Source organism: Boleophthalmus pectinirostris, unplaced genomic scaffold (genome assembly GCF_026225935.1).
Source record: "Boleophthalmus pectinirostris isolate CB_2022bp ecotype Guang Dong unplaced genomic scaffold, ASM2622593v1 HiC_scaffold_23, whole genome shotgun sequence".
Lineage (NCBI taxonomy): Eukaryota > Metazoa > Chordata > Actinopteri > Gobiiformes > Gobiidae > Boleophthalmus > Boleophthalmus pectinirostris.
In genome coordinates, this window is record NW_026571207.1 from 12,722,331 (window position 1) to 12,746,739 (window position 24,409).

The following is a 24,409-nucleotide window of genomic DNA, read 5'->3' on the forward strand; positions in this document are numbered from 1 at the left end:
GTCTGGGCTTCCCTTGGCTCTTGATAAGCCTGTCTGATTACACATGTCTGAGAACACATTTCCTGGAGGAGAAATGGTCTAGCCCTCTGCTCAATGTTCCAATAGCTCTGCCCTAGTTCCACAAGGGCCAGTGTTTGAGGAGTGGATTAGCCCTTACTATGTGAAAACCCAAATTCACACTGTTCATCAGATTCTCTAAACAAAAATTTGTCCGGTAATATTTTTGGTAGACTTTACATTGGGAACCTTGCAATTTTAAGAATGAATTGTGCAACTTGTCTAAGTAACTTCTACAGTTCTGACAGGATGCTGAAAGTCTGCCTGAAGGGAGGAGCCAACTACACTGAAACTAACACACCAGTAGCTGTTTACAGTAAGCAGTATATGTTATTGGTACAGGCTTTGACTCTAATTAAGTTTGTAATGACAAAAACGGAAATCTGGCAATGTGGAAATAACATTTGTTTCTTTGGCCCTGATCTTAAAGGTGTAGTATTTTCTGGTGGAGTGTCACCAAATATTTATCACTAATATTAAAGAAACAGTGTATTCTAACTTGAGCTGTGACTACTTCTACTAGTACTCCCAACTACTTGTTGTTGCTTCACATGAGCAAATCCCCACTGACTCTGACTCTGTATCAAAACACACATCCTCTGTTTCAGGATTGGCGTCCCACCCTCTCGCTCTCTGCTCTGGACAAAGAGAGTCCATGGCTGCTGGCCCCTGAGTAAGCTTCCTCAAGATCATGGTTTTCTCAGGCCGGGCCCTCTCCTCTAATATCCTGCCTACACACAGAGAGAGAGAGAGAAAGAAAGAGAGAGAGAAAGAAAGAGAGAGCGAGAGAGAGAAAGAAAGAAAGAAAGAGAGAGAGCGAGAAAGAGAGAGAGAGAAAGAAAGAATGAGAGAGAGAGAGAAAGAAAGAATGAGAGAGAGAGAGAGAGAGAGAGAGAGAGAGAAAGAAAGAATGAGAGAGAGAGAGAGAAAGAAAGAAAGAGAGAGAGAGAGAAAGAAAGAGAGAGAGAGAGAGAGAGAGAGAAAGAGAGAGAGAGAGAGGGAGAGAGAGAGAGAGAGACCTGCACTGGGACAGTCAGACGCCCGAGAGCTAACAGTGAGCTCCTGTAGTCAGTTTACAAGAGTTCAGAAGTTCACTGGCATGTCACTACATGTGCACAGCAGTGGATTGAGGAGACTTAACACTTACTGAGTCAATGGGTTAGACATGGATATTTCACACAGTAAAAAAAACACATTTACATCATCCATTTCATACACAGGCTTGCCTCTTCACAAATCAGACCTGTAGCATAGCCTGGTGGCATCACCTGCTTATTTTTTTGGATTGATCAAGCCATTTGCTATTTTGGTTAGTTTATTTATGATAATCGTCTGCCAGAAAAATTAATCAGAATATTTTTACACAGATAAGTAATACAGGTAAAACTAAAATATTTGAATATGGTATCCTGCAGAATACATGGATGGCATGGTTGTTGTGAATAAATATGAAAATATTTCTGTGTCTGAATTATGCTTCTGGAAAGTGACTTTCTGAAGTGCAGTTTCCAGGCAACAGAGGGTTATGGAGGGTTCGGTCTCGAGTTGTAACACTGCAGATTTGCCAGACTTAAAAAGTAGGAGCAGGTGCATACATCACAGTATGGTACTTTTTGTCAGTGGCTTCACTAAGCAACACCCTTCTTTGACATAATGTTTACATGGCTATGCAGCTAATTTTGAATTCACAATGCTTAATTCTTTACAGTTAACATTAGAAAGCAACACCTAATCCATGCATAAATTGTATGTTTTCTAAGATGCAGTCCAGATAATTTAAAGACATAAAAAATGAAATACCAACACTCAAGTCTCTACAAGTATTGTAAAGCTAGACTAAGACACCCTTCTCTTCTACTTGTTCCGGAAATTGGACACATTTTAAGATTACATCTCATTATTCTCTCAGTGTAAAACTACATGTGCATATGTCAGTTCTGTTTAAAGGAAAGTCCAAGTAACACTTAAAAGTTTTCCTCGCCCAAATGCACAGAAATCCTGCCATTGTGTCTCTCCTCAGGGGGTCCTGCTGGGTCCTGAGTCCACCCAGTGTGACTTGTCAGGTCTTGGACCGTATATTTCTGAGTGAAGTAACTCTAGATAGTGCTGTCCAAAAAAACTACAATCTGAAAATGATCACTGCCCCCAACAGTTTCAAATGAAATATAGTACATGTATGTTATTACAAATGGCAACTATACAAAACCTTGATAACAGGATAACAAACACCAAGTATAGGAAGATATAATACAGTTTTGCAAAATGAACCATCAAAATCTGGAAAATCTGCCAATTACATGGAGTGATAGAAATGACAGGATGTTTGCTAGCCTAAGACACAAGATATTTTAAGAGGAATTTTATCATGAAACTGACCCCAGCGGAACTACAATACAGAGCCTCCACTTAGTAACATAGCTCTCCTTGTTATTTGCAAGACCTGCCCACATGGCAGCCCTCTCACTCAGCCACCGGAGAGCTCCAGGCTTTTAAGAGGAACACTGAGCTGCTTTGCTTTCACAACATCTATTAGCACCGCGATCTGGAATGCTACAAAGCTAAGGTATTGTTTCTGTTGCATAATTTACTTAGAAAGACAGAGTAATTATGTCATTGAGAACATTCTAGGCAGTGCACAGTCTTCAGGTGCAGCATGGTGTGAAGTTTAAGGTGACTCTTATGGATTCAAAAAAATTCTGATACATTTTGCGACTCAGTTCACAATTTTGGCCTCACATTTTTTTATTTCATATTTTTGTTTTTACTGTAGTGCTGCTTTTTGGAACTACTACAATGTATCTCACCAGTGCTTAACCCTTTTTTGTTGTTAAAGGATTACTGAATCATGTGTGAATGAAACAAACACAACTCAAGGCATATTTGTGATGACATAACAACATGCTAATACAGCCTAAAACTCACAAGAGTCAATTATGTGTAACAGAATTTTTATGCACTTGTTATGGAAAAAAAATAGAGACAAAGATATCTTTCTATTCCCAGCTACTACTGAATCCTCTCTGCATACTACTGTATTTCAAAGTCCTGCTTATTATGAACCACTGATAAACTAATTTGGCATTCTTCCAAAATAACAATTTCAAAATTCTTGTTTCTATAGACCAGGGGTGGGCAATAATTTTTTCACTGGAGCCACATGAGAAACAGAAAATATTGTGGAGGGCCGGGCCAAAATGCAAAACTCAATTCTGTATAACATTAACTGTATTTCTTTATAAAAAGCAGTAAATAGCATTGTTTTAATGAGCTGGTAAGTCTGGTAAGAGTTTATTTTATGACTAAGCAATGAAACAGTGAGGTTGCCTTACAAAAATGTCATTTTAAAAAAAACACCTTTAAAATAAAAGCAATGCATCTTTAATCCATGCATGAGGTCAAATTATAAAATATGTTTAGTTGTAATTCCAAATTAGTTTAAGTGAGCCGATTAGAGGCAACCAAAGGTCTGCTATAGGCGATCTCCAACAGCTACTCAGTACTTCAGTTTATGAGACAAAACATCCCCACCTCACAATGATATAGTATTCTAAATCCTTCAGCAAGACAGTGGTCCAGTTCCTGGACCATGTGGCCTTGGCACTGAATCCTATATATACGCTACTATTACGAAAGTACTCCGCCTGACTTTTTGAACCCTGGCCTACTGACCGTTTTATTGGACAGTGAATATGGGTAAGCGTGCAGCGTATATGTTTAGAGTCATGCTGTGTGATGTCATGACTCCACCTAATCTGCTTATGCAGATTAGTACCCTCCTATTCGGTCACTAACAGGAAGTAGGGTCATGACCTCTGGTTAAACATCTGTGGGGTAAACATAGAAGTGGAATCATGGATATTGTGGTTTTAGAGTGAAGAAGGAAAAAAAAAACATATCTATATTCAAGGGTTTAAGGACAATTTAAAAATAATCATTGGTGATCAACAGTTTAAAAGGGAAATATTTTATCTTTTGAATGGAAAAAGTCCTCAAAATGTTGCATGGCATATGTCTTAATCTAAATAATCAATCTGGATTACAAAACATAAAATTACTAACACCCTCATACCCTGATTCAGTTGTAATTACAAATCCTAATTTAGAAATAAACACAATATTATCACAATTCATGCAGTTTGTATCTTTTTATATGATATTAAAAACGAAAGCAGCCTCAATTCATCTTTATTGCTGCTTCTGAATCTTCGGTTTACTGTGATTGGTTAAATTTGACTGACACTCAAAAAGAAATGAATTAAATGTAGTCCAAAGCAAATAAGAGCAAAAGAGGAGCTGCCCCACTCGCCCCAGACGTGAGCGCTGCAGCTGGATGCTTAGGCAGGATTAGACTTCCAGTAAGCCTATGGGGATAACCAGTTCTGTTACATGTAGTATTATGGTAAATCTACTAGCTGAATGTTTCTTATACATCTACTGGCTCCCTGGTGTTTTAAACAAACACAATTAAAAATTTAAAATTATTAAATTAGTGCTTTTAGGATACAGTAGGATAGCAATAACATCTCCATGGACACAAGCAGGTCTCCTACCAGAAAAGTTACACAGTGCATCTTTAGCATCATATTAAAAGTATTCATACAGCAAGCTTGCCTCTGTATTGATTTGTGCATTGTGAAGAATTCAACAACTTCTTTTTCCTCAACAGCAGGCAAACCATCAGCCTCATCAGGCTCTCGATCGTAACTCATTTTGTGTCAATACTAGCTGTGTCTTGCCCAAGGACACAAAGACAGCATAAAGTAAAAGATTTATTTTAGATTTTAGGATCAAAAGCTCACATAAATGCAAGAAAGCACCTGTTGAGTTGCAGGATAGCAGTCATGGAAAAAGTACTGAAAATGTGTACTCAAGTACAAGTGTACTGTAAGTACAGTTACATGACTAAAATAAACAATTGCGACCTTTGTATGTAGTACACATGAAGCACACAATTCAAAGTATTTGCTACTTTTTGGTTTCAGTAGTATTTTAGATCAGTATTTAAGATAAAATGTGATAAATGTGTTTAAAGGTGAATTAAGTTATTTTAAAATGGCAAAGTGCATATTCAAAAATGACTAATAAATGGCCATTCATTTATAAAAGAACAGAATCTGTCAGCAACTTTGCTAAAATAATGAAATACTTACCATTTCTCAATTATTCACTTTTTAATATTGATTTTATAGTAGGATTGCATGAAAGTAAGTGGCACTGTGTTGAGTGACACATATTTGCCTAAGTCTCACTTATATTTATCTTGGACACTGTGTATAACTGTGAACAGCATGCCACCATTGTACTGCTTCTGTCTGCTGCTATCCAATAACCTTAATGAATGGGCTCTCTGGAGGTGGTCCAAGTCTGTGCAGGCCGACAGGACCTCTGCTGCTGGCATCTCTGCACTGGGTTGACCTTCTGGTGCTCTGGAGAACAGGACTCTGACTGTACAAGCCAAACATGCGACATTCAGGCGTGCTTTCATCCCTGCACTTAACTGAGAGGGTAAGATTCAGTATGGATGGATGGACAAGCAAAGAGCGAAGCCAAGACCACTCAGAGCAGAGCGAGGGAGGTCTAGGTGAAAACTGTTTGATAAGTGTGCGGAGATTGTTGAGAACAGTCGACAATGTCTAAATCTATACTTTTTGGAGTAAAGTTGTCAAAAGTATCAGACCCTAATCGATACTGGATACTCTTTTGGTGGGTATCAATACTAAAAATGTCACATTCACAGGACAAAAACCTTTCCTAAATAGCTTTAGTATGATATTGAGCTGTTTCAGAACTACTATAAGACCATAAAGGCTACCACAACTACCACCACTTACCACAAATCCCCATACAATTTTTGCTGTTTTGTTGCTTTTTTGGTAGGTTGTAATTCTGTAAATCTGCAGTTTGCCAACCTCATGACATGGGTATGGCAGCCAAATTGTGGTGCCATTTAACTGTAGCAGACCCAATGGACGAATTTGACACTGAAATGTTACAGCAATATAAGATTGGTGCAGTTTGGCAAATCGTTCGTCTGATTCCTGATCTGATTCTTTTAACATTATGGTATTTTGGTGAAATATATAGATGCAGTAATTTGTAGAATGTAACAATAACCTAAATATCGTGATATCGTATTGTCAAAGTTCTCACAATAATATTGTGGGCCATCACAATATATCAAATTACAAGTCTCTTTGATTAAATTAAGAGTTATGGTGCAGCAATAGCTAAAAAAAAAAAAAGATAAAGATAGAGGGAACTACATAGACCATGATCCTTTGCTCCATTTCAGTGTAGACTACAAGAAATAACAGTTCTAAGCACTTTAAGTCATAGTTCTTTGGATTAAGTCTTGTCAAGGCATTTTAAGAGGAACAAGTAGCATATTAACTTCCACAAAATACTGCAATAAATATCGCACTGTGAGATGTATATCGTGAAAATATCATACCGAGATATTTGGGTATTGTTGCATTCCCAATCCTGAGCCTCATGAGTATCGCCATGATCATACCGTGACAATATCGTTTTTTGAGACTTGGATATCATTACACCCCTAGTAATTTTCTCTTTAATGCATCTCTTTGCTCTAATGCACTGTAGTGATTTAACCAATCACCGTGACTAAACTCTCAGAAGAAATGGCTACCTTTTAAAAACTGTAAAAGCCATAAGCTGTAAAATTTATGATAGAAACATTTTAGCATGTCATCCATTTGTGATGGGGTTAGCAAGAAAACATTTATCATATGTCCAGTCAAAAATATACTGTCTAATAATCCCATATCTGGCAAGTTCATCCTATTACTTCTATATAACTGCACACTCTACAGTTGCCAACTTGTGTGGAAACAATAGCATCAAGATAAAACATCCAAGTGAATTTAAATACGTGGAAATTATATGTCCTACCTGTTATGTCTATAGCCAAGTCATAGTCATTACAGTGGCAAAACCAACGCCCCATGATCGCTGCATGATACAGTCGAGTCCAGGCCAATGGCAGACAGTAACAGGATGACCGGTCACTTTCCAGAGGCTCATTGTTGCATGTGGAGCTGACTGTCTGTACATGTGTGTGAATGAGACACTAATGTAATGTGGGGCGGAGGAATGCTGGCCTCCATAACACAATAAAAGCCATCCAACTCTCTGCTCCATTCACCCGGGCCTGAGTCATCTGCTTTCACTTGGCTTCAATGGTAACAGTTATTTATAAAGCTGTTCACAGTGGAAAGAGCCTGCTTCTGTTATCAAAATCAGAGCAATCTTTGATTCAGTGGTGGGAACGAGAAAATAGTGGTCCAGATAGCTCATATTGGAGACAAGAAGACATCAAGTTACTGTTGCTGTAAGACAGTTTCCGGAAACCTCACTGTTTAAAAGGGCCTATATTACTATTATTATTATTTTCTAAAATGTTAAAATAATGTTTCCTCATCAGAAACATACCTCAAGTTTGTATTTCATTCACACATGTTTAACACACAAACCCAGGTGAGTTCTTCCCTCAAAACACTGTTCCACCTTGTGATGTCACGTGGTAACACAGGAAGTAGCTGTTAACATGTAAACTACCACTTCATAAGGTGGAAAAGAGCATTTTGAGCTTTGGAGATGAAAATAATAAAGGATTAAAATAACAAATAAAGGATTGCTCAAATGTGTAAATGAAAGAAAACACAACTCCATGTTTTGACGAGGTAACAACATTATAACATGGCTTAAAGCTCACAAGGTGCATGCAATATGGGACCTTTAATGTTACTACCTTCTGTCCAATTGTATCTCTATGGGATTTTAGCAGAGTTGCAGAAAAATGAATAAGTACTTGAAAAGATCAAGTAGTGGACAACGAGTAGTGGGTGGATGTCAAAAACAATGTGATGCGAATACTTCACTAGAGGTCTATGTTTACAAAGAGACGTATCTGTCTCAGTGTTAACGCTAATACTAATTTTGAGGCATAATAAATATTGAAACAATGCCACAAACTGAACAGGGTTCCCACTCTTTTTCACTGACAAAATTTCAAAACTTTTCCATGACTTTTTCATGACCTAAAGTGAATTTTCCATAACTTTACGGCACCCTACATGTGTAGAATTGATCATACTTTTAGGGCAAAATATGAAATGTTAACATTTTCCAGTCACTTTATGGTTTGGTTTTATAGTTTTTTTAACATTCAAAATACTGTCAGTGCATTTATTGGTGTCTCTTTTAAACAAAAGGCGCATACGTTCGGAAATAATTATAATAGTCTAACGATAACTTAACAGAATGCTGTAATTGCGTGAGAGAGATACTAAAATTCCATGACTTTTCCAAAACTTTCATTGCATTTACAAAATTCCATGACTTTTCTAGGCCTGGAAAATGACATCTTCAATTTCCAAGACTATTCCAGGATTTCCATGACCATGGGAGCCCCGACTGAAGTAAAATACTTATGAAAAATATTGGGCTTAGATTTTTTAAAAATGTTCTTTTTCCTTTAAATTAGATTTATACTTTCTTTAGAAATAAATGCTGTCAGTATTAAATGGAAATAATTGAACTATCTGTAATTATAATTATGAGCCAAATAACAGTGATTAAGATTTTTTTGCCATCCTTGAGCAGCCCTATTAAATATTCTAAGATAGTAGGCATATGTCAAATTAAGATGCAAATAACAGAACATTAAAAACTTTGGTTGTATTTCAAGAGATACTGGCCACAATTTATAATCACTTGAAAATGTTTGTATCTTCTTATACTTCATATATAGTAGCTCTAAAGCATGTCTGTCAGTATGTCGGCCATTTGTACAGATGGCACCAGCTCCCAGGACAACCAAAAAGAGTACAGCTCCCCAAAGAAATCCTAAAACCAGTTCAGCCTTCATGACCCAATTAGAAAGAAACACTCAGATAAGAACCTTCACTCACTGTCATATCCATCCAGCCGTTTATTGAAAGACATGAGCTCACCTATAAGCCATCGCACAAAACCATATGACTAACCTAAATCATGAATCACTGTCACTCAGAAGCTGACCAGTAGGAGTGGGCAGGGAAAATTATGAGTAAGAGTTACATTAAAGGTACACTATATTACTTTTCTAGAGGCGTGTATAAATAATATAATAATAATTAATCGGTTTTATATAGCGCTTTTCACAGTAATACAAAGATGCTTCACAATAAAGTAACACTAAAACAAGGACAGAACAGACAAAACAGTAATGAGGAGCAGTGTGTGGGGGCTGTAGACTGAGGAAAAAGTGTGTTTTGAGCAGTTTTTTGAAGGTGTTTAGTAAGTCTGAGTTTCTGATATGAAGGGGGAGAGAGATCCAGAGGGTGGGGCGGCCGTGGCAAAGGCTCGGTCCCCAAAGGTCCGGTGCTTTGACTTGACTGAGAGAGTGAGAAGGTTAGAGTCGGCTGATCAGAGGCTTCGGGAGGGCCGGTGGGGCTGGACGAGGTCTGTGGGGTATGGAGGGTCCAGGTTATGGAGACCTTTGTAGATGATCAGGAGGATCTTGAAATTGATGCGCTGTTGGATGGGGAGCCAGTGGAGTTGTTGCAGAACGGGGGTGATATGGTCTCGTGAGCGGGTGTGGGTGAGGAGGCGGGCGGCAAAGTTTTGAAAATATTGAAGTTTTTAAGGTCAGTGGAGGAAGGTCTGTAGAGCAGGCTATTGCAATAATCAAGTCTGGAGGTGATGACAGCATGGATGAGAGTGGTAGAAGAAAGGGAGGGGGCAAAGGCGGGGGATGTTTCGAAGGTGGAAGAAGGCAGTCTTGGTGATATGGCGGATGTGTATGCCACCTCCTTGTCTCACAGGGCTTCTGTTGCTTTGCCTGAATGCTACACAGGATGGCATCAAACTGATTTATCTAGCAATGACCCAATTACATGTGTTTTATTGCTCAAAAATACCTTGAAAAGATCTATGTTCAACAATCTACGTTCCTCCCCTAACCTACGGTCATGAGCTCTGGATAATGACCAAAAGGACAAGATCGTGGATACAGATGGCTGAAATAAGTTTCCTCCGCAGGGTGGCTGGGCGCTCCCTTAGAGATAGGGTGAGGAGCTTGCTCACAAGGGTGGAGCTCGGAGTAGAGACGCTGCTCCTCAAAGTCGAGAGGAGCCAGCTGAGGTGGCTCAGGCATCTGTTCCAAATGTCTCTTGGGCACCTTCCTTGGGAGGTGTTCCGGGCATGTCCTACCAGAAAGAGGCCCCGGGGAAGACCCAGGAAACACTGGAGAGACTATGTCTCTCGGCTTGCCTGTGAACGGGGTCCCCCCTGGAGGAGCTGGAGGAAGTGTCTGGAGTGAAGGAAGTCTGGGAGTCCCTGCTTAGACTGCTGCCCCCGCGACCCAGCCCCGGATAAGCCAAAGAAAATGGATAGATGGACCTTGAAAGATGCCATAAGTGGAATATTTAAGGCAAAGTTATTACCACAGAGACAAGTAGGTTGCGGTTTCCATCAAATTACATAACTCTGCTTTAAACAGAGAATCACAGCATTGCATTTCTATCATCATTTACATTATGTATTATTCACTATTTCCATAATCAAGAAGGCAGACAGTGGTTGAACCGAAGTTTGCCATTACTAACTCATATATTAGCATAGTGGACATTTAAATATGCCTATCTCTTCGCTTTAGTCAACACATGTGCTTAGAAACTTGACCCCTGACCTCTGCCTAATAGCCCAATGATGGCTCAGTGTCCCAGGGGTAGCATATAGACACATGTAAAGAGACCCATATGTTTGCGAATGGGACCGATCAATATTCAGGCAGTGTCATGGAGGAGGAGCGGCCTGTCATTATGGGCTCAGATTAGAGACAAACCGAATCTGAATGAGGAGACATTGGACCACTTGGGAAAATCTGCAGAGAGAAAAGTGAAGCATTTGAGTGACTTTAAACAATTACGAAGAGGTTGAGAAAAAGCCCGAGCTGGGTTTGAAATATGTGTCCAAGAAAGGCCATTTCTGGTTTGTGGTCAGAGCAAATTAAAAAGTATCTGTAAAGTTTATAGCATGTTCAAAAGAGCATATGCTATAAAATGAGCAGTGTTTACATTTGGCAAGGATCTTCTCAAACAAACAGCACAGCCGCAACATATGTGGCAAAGCACTTTAAATTAATTTGTTCTTCCATATTTTGTGGTTTCAAAGTAAAAATTCCATAATTATTCCATGTTCATACTAAAATATTGCATATGTGGAAAAACAAAAAAGGTACAGTTGTTCAAATGAGGCTAATGTTGCATTCATTGAATGTCGGGAGTTGATAAATCCAAGTTAGTTCTCCTGACATCTGTTGTAAATGCCTTCCATTGCAACAGTTGGGGAAATATGGATGCCCAAGAAAGTTTAAAGTAACGTCAGGCATCATTAGCTCCTGCTAATAAATACAGTCTTTTAGCCAATGTCAGCTGTCGGTGACTCAATTATGGCAGTTTGACTATTACAGTTCAGAAAAAAAAAACTGTTTACTGTCAAATGATGTGAAAGAAGTCTAAATGTCACTACAGTGTTTTTAGAAGACACTTTCCCTACATATACATAACTTAAATCAAAATGATGAAAAGACAATTCTCCCTGTTTACTGTGTGTGCTGCTACTTTTGCTGTGACGTAAATCCAACCGACTCGGTCCACACCGATCGAGTCTGTGTTTTTCAGAACCCCGATTTGATTGGCCGTCCCATTGCACTTTCTCGAGATGGAGGTCGTTTTTCCCTAGTCCCGAACACAAGATAATGCAGCATAAAGCCTCATAGCCAGCTAGCTTGAAAGTAAACATAAAGCTAAAGAGTCACAACAACATTTTTTAAAAGGGCTGTATCCAATTTTTTATGTAGTAAAGTAAAATTAGTTTTCTCCCAGTATAGATTTTGTAAAACCAGCTCTGGATTAAAAAAAAAAATATATAACAAAATAATGCTGGTGCTCTGTTAGCATTCTAGTTGTTAGCATTACCATCATGGCCAAACTCTGCTCTGGCCAGTGAAAGTTGTAAAATGCGCTTATGAACACATTAGAGAGAATAATTAGGAGAATGCAATAAAGTGAGAAATAACGTTGGTCCACTGCATACTGTTTAAAATGAACTAGTTCTATGTGAAAGTACAGACTAAAGCCTTTAACCCGGAGCACGTGATGACTTCACAAGGTGGAACCAAACCTTTGAGAGAAAGAGACAGCCTAAATACACAATCAAAAATACTAGGAGGTGAATGAAACCAAAACATCAGTACAGTATGTTTTGAGTCAATTTTCTTTCTTTCTTTCTTTCTTTTTTTTCAGTAAGACTACACTTTATCCATTACAACTTTGAAAACAAGACATGTGCGTCTTTTGGACATACATATACAGTGAATAGTCTTTAATTCCAGTTATTTGCCAGACAAACATAAGACACATTACTAACAAAGATTCCTATTGTACAGCGAATTCTTTCTCTGTCCATGTTGATTCTGGTGCCTGGGTTTTTCCTACAGTCTGCCACTTTGTCTTTCAGCAGAAGAAAAGAACAGGCCTGACACTTGTATAATAATGGAACAGTTCACCTTGTCACACACAGACATCCAATGTCACGTCAACAACAAAGAGAAAACCAAAGACCAAAATCAAAGGGACAAAACCAGCTGTATGGCAAGCAGTGCAAAAGAGCATCTATATCTTTGCCTCTTGTTTATCTCAAATCAAAAGTATTAGCTTTCCATAGTTGGTATATTATGAAAGCACAACTTTGGGTCAAATAGGTGTATACCAAAAGCATTTTCCTCCATTCTTGCAACCTGCAGTCTGTTAAATAGTCACCTCCCTCGTTGTTCCTATCAAAGGTTAAATTGTTAATCCACTTTGACTTTATCACCACCGCAATAGCAGGACCATCAGCCTCTTCACCCTTTCAATATTCTATCAGAGTCTATGTCCAGGGGAGACTGACTTAGACAATGAAAAACCACCATCTAAGTCAGAGGTGTCCAAACTTTTTTCACTGATTAAAACATAAAAACATATATGGAGCATTGGGCCACAGACTAAATGACATTAAAGTGAATTATTCAATCATTTATGTTGCATTTGACCAAGCGCACTTTTAAGAAGGCTTAGAACTTTTGTTAGCTCCGTATTATACTGAAATGTTATTATAGCAGTTTTTTAAATTTGCAGTAAAAAGTGCGACTTTGGTCATTTGGGACAATGCATCAGGGAGTGATTCATTTTATCGATTCAATAAACTATTGGTTGAGTTCAGGAGTTTAGAACTGTTTAGTCAATGTAAGTTTTCTATTACTAAGCTGCTTTAAATCAATATTTAAATCAATATTGCAGTTTACAATCACTAAAATGTAAAATGATGATATATTTTATAGTTTCATTTTAAATACCCCCTCAAAAAGCATAGCTGATTTTTCCACCTCTCCACAGTAAATTACACACATAGGTTACCCTTATTGCTAATGCTTGGGTAAGCCAAGTTTCTTTTCTAAAGATAGCTTTTAGCAGGAGCAGACGAGCAATTAACTGGACTGAATCTGTGCCAACAAATTAACTGGTGCATTGGAGAGCTCCGTGTAATGAAGGGCATGGGCAGTATAATGGGAAAGGTGCTTCAGCCACAGTGGAACACAAGCCACGTTTACATTCACTTGCACCAACACTCACTCACTAACAAATACATTATTCCACTGTTATTGTTTAATAAAGAAATGCAATCCCAATCTCACAGTTCCAATGTTTATAGGAAGACCAGCTAATCCCCTATGTCCCGTAATCTACCATATAATCACTTCTCACAGAACTTCCATCCCCAATCAATACTCCATTACATAACACTACACCCCCTGTAATCTGACTGGCCCATCACTCAAACTAACTGAGATGTTAATTATATCAAATTACATGAGTTTAGTCAGAAAATACCGTGTGACAGAGAAGTAAATCCCTACGCTAATGTTAGGCTAATTCTAGTCTGTCAGCACGTTGGGTTGGACTCGTCTTGGAAGAGGCCAGAGGTTCCGTGAGGGATTATGGAGATCATAACCAAAAGATTATCTTACTTTTCTGAGATAAATCATTTGTAAGTGAGAAACATAGTGGTGTATTAAAACTAGCGGCCTATGCAAAGGAAGAAAAGCTATGGTAACTATATTGCTAATAGCATTCTTTGATAGAGCATTTCATTTTGTGCAACTACAAATGGATAAAATATTGTCAATGGATGTGATATCATAAGAAAACAAAATAAAATAACAAAATAATTGTATTGTTGTCGGAAGAAAAAAATAAAACAAAACAAACTTAGTCATAACCACTTGTAACTTTACTCTTATGGGGTTTTTAAACATCTGCATCTGACACAACTGTTTTATGCCAGATGCCATTTCTGATTACATTTTGCTGGACTTTAAAGAGCCCATATTATGGTGTGTTCTCTTTTCAAGTCATGTTACACTGTTGTTTCCTCATCACAAACAAACCTGGAGTTGTGTTTTGTTTCATTCACATGTTCAACACACAAACCCTGGATATTTAAGATGAGTGCTTCTCTCAAACAGAAAACACTCTGTTCCATCTTGTGACGTCATGTGGTAATACACAAAGTGCTCCATTATGTCTTTAAACTCCATACACCTTCATTAGAATCATTTCGATGATTTCACCCCAAATCTGCAAATCTCTACTCAGCAAAAGGTAAAAGGTAGTGGTTAATTTGAAAAGTACCGCTTCATGACAAGGTGGAACAGAGCATTTTGAGCTTTGGAGATGTAAACAGAATAACAATAAAGGATTACTCAAACATGTGAATGAAAGAAAACAGGTATGTTTGTGATGACGTAACAACATCATAACCAGGGCTGGGTGTCATTAAGAAGTTGCCGATACGATACATACCTCGATACAGTGCACTTTCAATTCAATACAATATATATTTTCAAATCAATTCGATACAGTGCAATAAAAATAATAGGTAAATGATGGCTGTTATACTAAAAGTCTTTGTTAAACCACTTCTTGTGCATAGTTAATATGAAACACAACCATTTTAATCACCAAAACAGTGAAAATGTCAAATGTGTCACAAAAATGAGTTTCCTTCCTCTAAACAAGCAACAAAACTGTCGTGCTGAAACTAAATAATTAAGTAAAATATACTAAAACATACTCTATATCGATACAGCAGTCCACGATATTGATACTGTATCATCACATTAAACGATACGATATATAGCTATTTCAGTATGTTTGTAACACAGCTTAAAGCTCACGAGTCAAATTTGCGTAATATGGAACCATGAGCGTTTTAGCTCAATACCTCCAAAATAATAATTCATACTATTTGGTTAGTGATGACAAAAGCAGAACAGCTATTATTTTAACTTTAGTAACTACTGAGACGTGCACAGTCTCTCCTACTTTTCCTGGCTTGTTGTAGTGTCTCTTGGCTGCTATCAAGCTCAATGTTTCCACAGCAAACAATAAGATCTGTCATTGACTCCTCTACTCAGTATAATATAAATGAAATCACAGCAGTTGGACAGCATCACAGTCATTTTAATCAGTCATCTGGAAGAACAGACTGAAAGCTTTTATAGATCTACCATTAAAAATTGTCTTTTTAAAAATAATAAAATGTCACTTTTCTGGTGGAGGGTCTGTGACTAACTTGTCTACTTGTTATTGCTTTGCCTGGAATGTTCCAAAGTATGGCATTAAAGGGTCCATATTAAGGTACACTGTTTTCTGATCTATGCTATAATGTTGTTTCGTCATCAGAAACATACCAAAGTTTTGTTTTGTTTCATTCTCACATGTTTAAGACACACAAACTGCATTCTCTCAAACAGAAAATGCTCTGTTCCACCTTGTGATGTCTTGGAAATACAGGAAGTGCTCCATTGTCTTTTTAAACTCCATACCCTGCCATTAGAATCCCTTGGACAATTTCAGCCCTGGAAGAGCCAGTCTCTACTGAACAAAAGGTAAAAGGAGCTGTTAACTTGAAAACTATCGCTTCATGGCATCACAAGGTGGAACAGAGCATTTTGAGCTTTGAAGTTGTAGACAGGCCGATAATAAAGGGTTACCCAAACATGTGTGAATGCGGCAAAACACAACTTCAGGTATGTTTTTGAGAAGGTAAAAACATTCTAACATGGCATAAAGTTCACAAGAGTCAATTTTGTTTAATATAAAGCCTTTAAATGTGGAAAATTTTAAATACAGTGGAACATTCCAGGAAAAGCAATTACATCTCCATGGAGGAAAAAAATACATAATAGTGCAACATTTATGTGATATAAGTCTTGAAAAGAGTTAAAAAAAAATAAATAAATAAAAAATTTATCCATAGAGAAGATGGTTTGCTGTCATTTTTTCCATGAATGGTTCCACACATCTAGCCAGGCTGGTGTCATCTAGTGCCTCTGTTCAATTTCATTTCTCCCCAGGGACTAGGTCAGGAATCGGAATACACTAGACAGTTTGCAATAACCCCAGAAGTTATAGACTGCGCCAATCAGTGAAGAGCTGTGAAGCCATGACTGGGTCCTTTTTGTGGTACAGCAAAACAGTAAACAAAGCAGTCGAGATGGATGTAGATGATGTCATACATTTTGTGTTGGCAACGATTCCCAAGATCGAGGATTTAAAGCCGGAGCAAAGCGAATGTTTGGTGAATTTTATCAAGGGGAAAGATGTTATTGCCCTTCTTCCTATGGGATTTGGGGAAAGCTTAATATACCAGTTAGCTCCGTTAGCAGCGGAGAGTAGCGATTGGTTAAATAAAAAAGTACCTGCCTACCATCAAGCGAACGAATCCTAATGCTACGAGGTCAGACGGTTTCCATGAAGTGAACCCAGTTGATGAATCAGGCTAACACACATCAAGATAGCAGTAGGGTTTTTTTTTTCAAGCTATTTTAACAACTTTGCGAATCCTTTACAGCTTATGACTGAAAGTTACAGAAACACATTGCAGACTGTAGCTCCAGGTGACTGATTAAACATAGTTGAAAAGCTGAATGCACTTCATAATAGGCCTACACCCTTTAAGTATCATAGTCTGAATAGCACAATGGAGACCTGAATACCCAGTGCGACATGTGCACAAAGTCCAACAACAACATTGTACTGTTACTGCTGCCATGTGCAGTGTCTCCCTCACTCTCCCTTAGAGGCACAGCAGCCTGGGGGTACTTTGTGTCACCTGGGCGAGTGGGGGCTTGCACGAGAAGAAGAAGAGCTGGAGAACTATACAGACAATACAGTGAACAAGATAAAACAGGCTGTGGAAAAAGAAGTGAAAATATGCCATGCAATGTGTAGCAGACGCACGTGTTGTGAGACTGCTGGAGATGAAGGGAAAAAATTAGGATTACTTTGAAATAATTTCAATATATTTTCGATGTAATCCTAATTTGCTTCTGAAGTTAAGTTATGTTAATTATTAATAAAAGGTTTCTTTACCTGATTTGTACCTTTCTAAAAACTAGGACAGTTAATTATAAACTGTTTGTATTAGTCCAGTTCAAACTTATTCCTCACTTGCACATTCACAGCATCCTGATCGTTCACTGTAATGACTTTTTATGCTCTTTTCCCAACTTTGTGAGGCCATGCTGACCACAACTAGCATGCTAACAGCGCACCAGCATTATTTCCTGATTCACGGGTAAGAAAGAGCTGCTGTATATTACTGGAAGGGGAAGAAATACTGATATTGATATTAAGCGAAAAAAGTCATAAAATCTATTTTTAAAAAATGTTTTTGAAGTTCATCTACTTGTGAGGAGTAAAGGTAAGAAGAGAAATTTCAAACTCGATTTCGATAGTAGTATAGGGAAAAGGTTTGATACTCAATATAAATTCTCAAAAAGACATACAAACTTAAACAATATATTGTAATGTTCAGCACAAAATAACAGTGTTTTCTTTAAGTTTTCCTGTGGTTCAGTAGCCACCTAGTCCCTCCACTCAATTTCATTTCTCTCCAGAGACTAGGTCAGGAATCGGAATAGACTAGATGGTTTGCAAGAACCCCAGAAGTGCAAGTTCGGGCACCAGCCAATCAGCGAAGAGCCATACATTCTGTGTTGGCAACGATTCCCGAGATTGAGGATTTAAGGCTGGAGCAATGACAATGTTTGGGTGAATTTTATCAAGGGGAAAGACGTTATTGCCCTTCAACCTGGGATTTGGGAAAAGCTTAATATACAAGTTAGCCCTTTTAGCGGTGCATTGCAGACTTAGCAGCAACTGGTTAAATTTAAAAAAGCACCCGCCTACCGTCGAGCAAACGAATTCTTACACTGCGAGGTCAGACCGTTGATGAATCAGGCTAGTGATTCAGTACTGGTGTTGATAAAGTTCAAGATGACTCCAAAACTGGGCAAATTTTGTAATGTTTATTGTTTTTTTTGTTTTTTTTTTCAGTTTCGATACTGGTTTTAGTTTCTAATTTTCAATACTTTTGACAACCCCAATTCACAATGAACAAACAGTTTACTGAGAATGATTCAGGCTAAGTAATTACCCAAACTCATTACCCTAACCCCTTAATTATCTACCAAGCTTGAGTCATTCTGTGTCAAGCCTTTGTTCATACTTTTTTATTCTCTTTTTTATTAAGGCTAACTAAGGTGTAGTTATTTTAAAGTAGTATTCTCAAAGGAAGACTGAGATGACAGTTATTGGCCTGGTCTTAGCAAACATCACATTTATAAAGCAGTGGAGGAATAGACAGAATATCCCCAAGGATACCAAATAGCCAGTAAAACAATGCGCTAAATCCACTAGTCAATTACAGTCCAGACCAAGCCTAGCTCAAGATATAGAGATGGCAGAAGCTTTGAAGGATGGGTGTATGCAGAGGACACATTTCCCTAGGGACAATAAAGTGTACCTTAAAATGTAATCATGATGAAGCTGAAGTGTTGTCATGATACAAAAGTTTCAAATTTGATTTCGATACTAAGAAATACACTGGATACTTGATGCAGATTATGATACCACAATGATAATAAAACACTCTTTATGTCATTTTGAACATTAAATAATAGTATTTTCTTTTATATTACCATTGCCTTATCTGTGTAATCCTTTGTATGCTAGCGTATTCAGTCTTATACTTGTTCTGATACAGCTCAAGATCATTCTAAAACTGTTCAGGAAAGGTTCAATTCTGTCCTGTGAATGTGACTTTTTAATGTCAATACCTTCTCAAATAAGTTTTAGTATTGATTAGTACCTGTTTTTTGATACTTTTGTCAACCCTGCAGAGAGGTAGCGTAAGGTCCTTTGTTCCTTCACACACACACAAAAACAGCTATATAGTTTGCATACGCTTTCCATATTTGTCCTCCAGCGTTTTCCTTTAATCAACTTAACTTCAAATGCTTCTTGATTAATTCCGCAGTTCCCTCTGCTCCTTCCTGCTCCCCGCGGTGAAAAGAAGTAGAAGAAAGGTGGCTGTGTTCGGTGGGCCGTGCCTGTGACTGCAGCCGTGACACAAATCAATCATGATCTCTGAAGTGAGCCCTCCCTCCTTCCTCCTCACCTCATCAAAGCATGGAGCAGCAGCAGACCAGCAGCAGGCTGCACACAGACAGACAACAGACAACAACCAGCACGCAATGAACGCGAGAAAGGAGTTGTCAGCGCTTAAAGGTGCACTGTGTTCCATGGATATGCCATTGCTCTGCTTGGAATGTTCCACAGTATGACATTAAACAGCTCTACCTTACATTTATTAAATTACAAGTGGCTTTATAGCTCAAAAATACCAAGAAAAATAGGTATTCTGACTGAGAGCAGGGTTGCCTCTCCACAGATCTGACCTGTAACTTGGTCTAGTTTGGTCTCAACGATGACAGAAAGGTTTTAGCATTTGACAGACCCTCCACCAGAAAGTTACACAATGCACTTTTAAAGATGAAAAATGGGAAATGTTGTAACAAAGTATTTCAAAACAACATATTAATAGTTTTACTTTTGTTTCCTCTTCATGTAACATGTTTGGTAATCCTATTTGGTGAGACCATATCACTCTGAATGGTTTATATTCCCATCTCAATTTCAATTTAACCTTACCTTAACCTTAAATTATTGTCCAAATGATTTAAAGCTTTTAATAAACATCTAGCAAAATCAATATATTTTCAATGTAATCATATCTTTGTAGACGTGATTTTTGAAATAAATATTACATTCACTGATTATGTTTTCACATTTTGTGAAAAATTAAGTTGTATTTTAAACTGTTTGCAGCAGTCCAAACTTATTCCTAATTTTTCTAATACATTCCCAGCATTGTAATTATTCATAGATAAGAGTTTATAAGTGTGATTTATAAATTTCAAAGGCCAGAGCTGTGTTTTGCTTTAACAGTACTGCTAGGGTTCCCACGATCATGGAAATCCTGGAAAAGTCATGGAAATTAAAAATATCATTTTCCAGGCTTGGAAAAGTCATGGAGTTTTGTAAATTCAATGAAAGTTTTGGAAAAGTCGTGGAATTTTATTATCTCTATCACGCAACTACAGCGTTCTATTAAGTTATCATTAGGGTATTATGATTATTTCTGAATGTCTGCGCCTTTTGTTTAAAAGAGACGACAATAAATGCACTGACAATATTTTGAATGTTAAAAAACTATAAACCCAAACCATAAGGTGAGTGAAAAGGGTTAACTTTTCATATTCAGCCCTAAAAGTATGATCAATTCTACACATGTAGGTGCAGTCATGGAAAATTCACTTTAGGTCATGAAAAAGTAATGGAAAAGTTATCAAATTTTTTCAGTGAAAAAGAATGAGAACCCTGTGCCAACAAAAACTAGCAAGTTAACAGTGCACCGGCGCTACTTCCTGGGTCACAGATGAAAAACTCTTAACACTCTTGATAATTAGACCTACAGGCAGCATACAGCAGTCTCATTTTGACACTAAAGAGCTGCTTTTACAATACATCCGTAATGGAGCAAAACAAATTTTACTTTATTTTATGAAAATTTATATAATAAACCATGACCTATGGTCATGAGCTCTGGGTAATGACCGAAAGGACAAGATCGCAGATACAAGCAGTCGAAATGAGTTTCCTCCGCAGGGTGGCTGGGCGCTCCCTTAGAGATAGGGTGAGAAGCTCAGTCACACGGGAGGAGCTCGGAGTAGAGCCGCTGCTCCTCCACGTTGAGAGGAGCCAGCTGAGGTGGCTCGGGCATCTGTTTCGGATGCCTCCTGGACGCCTCCCTCGGGAGGTGTTCTGGGCATGTCCCACTGGGAGGAGGCCACGGGGAAGACCCAGGACAAGCTGGAGGGACTATGTCTCTCGGCTGGCCTGGGAACGTCTCGGGATCCCCCTGGAAGAGCTGGAGGAAGTGTGTGGAGAGGGAAGTCTGGGAGGCCCTCCTCAGACTGTTGCCCCCGCGACCCGACCTTGGATAAGCGGAAGAAAATGGATGGATGGATGGATTATATAATAAAAAATGTATGCATTACCAATGATGGATCAAACCAGCACTCTTATGGTTAGCGGGTGAGTGTGTCTACTATATGGCAGATTGGACTCACCAAAAGCGTCATGTTTCAAACTAATGATATTGTCAACAAGCAATTCGCACTTGTGCATTGAATACCACAACACAAGTTTACATACACAATAAAATGTGTTAATGGTTGCAAAAACTTTACTTTCTTACTGCAGTGCAAAACATGTGTGCTTCTATTGGTCTGGGAAGTCTATAAACTATAATGAATTTGTGAATGTAGTCCAAATCTGCACTTTTTATAGCAATTTTTACACACTTTCGTCCAATAAATCCAAAGTTACAGCGGGACCACCGGAGCGTTCAGTCTCACAGGCATACATCACATTTTTAACTGCAGTTTTAGTTTCGCTGTTTCGCTGTCAAGTTATTCCACAGAACACAAGGATCATTAGTTTCACCAATACCCAAACAAACCAAAGTGATGAGGAAAAGCTCCAAACGGTGGTGACAAGAATAAGTGAAAGAGCTTTTTGATGGATTAACGCAGTGGCAAGGTTGAAAGATTTACAAAATGATGGCTTAAATTAAACTAAGAAAAAAAAGTTTGAATTTGAATTTACTGAGATTTATTGGTTCAGTAAAGACACGGGCCGGGCTAAGGGACAGCAATCTGATTCATGCATTGAGATTCAGAAAAGGATAGGGATATGGGAATCAAATATTCTTCTTCAAATAGCTGTAGTGATCTAATATCGTAAATAGGCCTCTGCGATCAATCAAATTCTAATGCCCAATGATTAGCTAAGGTTTTTTTTTTTTAATGGAGAGTCCGCTGTGAATGACAGCATGTGGTCTGGAGCAGAGTTCAGACTAAAGAGGAAGAAATTTGACTACTTTTGTGTTACGGTATGGTAATTAAGAAAATGTTGTATTGTTTATGTTCAGGAAATTAAGCCATTTTACTTGTTTAATAATAAAGTAAATCAATATGATCTATATGAGAAAAAAATAGTAATACATTTTGTTATATGACCCAGCCATAAACATGCTTATTATTAATACTTGCTTATTAATGGCTGATTTCATAAGATCTCAGATGCTAACCAAAGCTGAGCCAAGACTTCGATGGGAGACCACTGGGAATATCAGGTGGGGCACTAGTGGAAACTGTTGTGTTATTAAGCAAGACACTTCACCTACATTATACTGTATGCTGTACATCAGGAGGATATTGATTAAGTAAATAAGTACTTTTTTATTTATATACTGCTTTTCACACATATATGTCACGCTTTTACAGATCATTATTCATTCACCCCATACCCAGTGGTGGTAAACTACTACTGTGGCCACAGCTGCCCTGGGGCAAACTGATGGAAGAATCTGCGCCACTGGCCCCTCCAACCACCAACAACACTCACGCCCACACGACTATCATATTAGGCAATGTGCGTGAAGTGCCTAGCCTTGCTCACGTTTTTGCAACTGGGACCCCACTGTGGCACCTGATTTTCTCAGCGGTCTCCCATCCAAGTACTGACCAGGCCTGGTATTGCTTAGCTTCTGAGATCTGACAGGATCAAGCTTTGACAAGCTAGTATGGCCACAATTATCAGTGTTATTATAGAAACACGGTCTCATTACTTATTTCTTATAGTGCCGTAATATCCTGTCAAATCAGACATTTTTAATTACCCCATTGAAATACAGTATTGAGTTGTGAGTATTTCCAACTATTCTCATAGTCGTAGTTTACTCACAACATATCTGATAGCCGGTAAATGTAAATTAAAGCTCAAGTACCACCAGCATACCTGACACAGCAGCCAGGTATTGTAAAGTCATTGGAACCTTTGTATGTTGTTCATTCATCCACCTGCTCACACTGTTTCTGTCCCCAAGGTCCTTGTCTCCAGGTGAGAGCAGGTAATGGAATCAGTCCCAGTAGACCCTCTCTGATAGACAAACAACAGGAGAGAAGGAGGATTGGAGGAGTGGAGGAGAGGAGGAAAGAAGAAGAGGAGGAATGGAGAAGTGGAGTGGTGTTCCGTTCCTCCTGCCTTCTCAGTTCTCCACTCTTTCACATTTAGGTCAATAGAGCTTTTTAAAGATATGATACAAGACACCAGGGAGTTCAGTGAGGCTAAGTAGGCCTGAGACTATCTTAAAGAAAGTCTGAGTTGTGTAGAGATTTTTTGCAATAAAATTTGAACCATGTAACTTTTTTAGTGGAGGTTACGCTGGCAATCTCCTTCGCTTTGGGTTTCTTACTGCTTTTCCTGGAAAATTGTACAGTACGGTGGTGTTCTTGAGCACTTAACCAACCTTGCCCATGTATGAATGTGATGTGTGATTGAAAGGTGTTATTCATTATGGCTAACAATAACCTAAAACATCCATAATGGGTATAATTGTCCAGTTAAGGTAGCCCCAGATCAGAAGAACTGCTCCCGACAGGTTGTCCCCACAGTATTGAAGGATGGGTCAGATACAGAGGACAAATTCTCCTACATGGACAATTACACAGACCTTTTCAAAAGATTAACACAATACTAGATACAAGTTTCTATTATAGTGGCTAAATGCATTTCAGCAGAGTCCTAAGCAGGTCTTTGGTAATGGTGAGATATAGAGGAGCACTGATTTGATAAGTGGTGTGGCTATTTTTAGAAAATGCTGCGTCAGAAAAATAATGCACTACAAAATAGGGTCTAGGAGGACAAACTTGGTTCCTTTTATCTCCATCCACACTCTTAGCGTCATCACAGACACTAGATACAGACACTAGATACCTCATGAGACTAAACTGGAAACGTTTACAGGAATTGCCCAATGAATCAGCAATATA

General features: G+C 38.3%; 1 protein-coding gene and 1 pseudogene across 1 annotated transcript in view; both read right to left on the bottom strand.

Annotated features, from left to right (window-relative positions):
- Nucleotides 1–24,409, bottom strand: part of LOC110153694 (LIM and calponin homology domains-containing protein 1-like) — a 119,766-nt gene that overhangs the window by 93,467 nt on the left and 1,890 nt on the right. The window lies entirely within an intron of this gene.
- LOC129410775 (5S ribosomal RNA) lies at nucleotides 23,055–23,172 on the bottom strand (annotated as a pseudogene).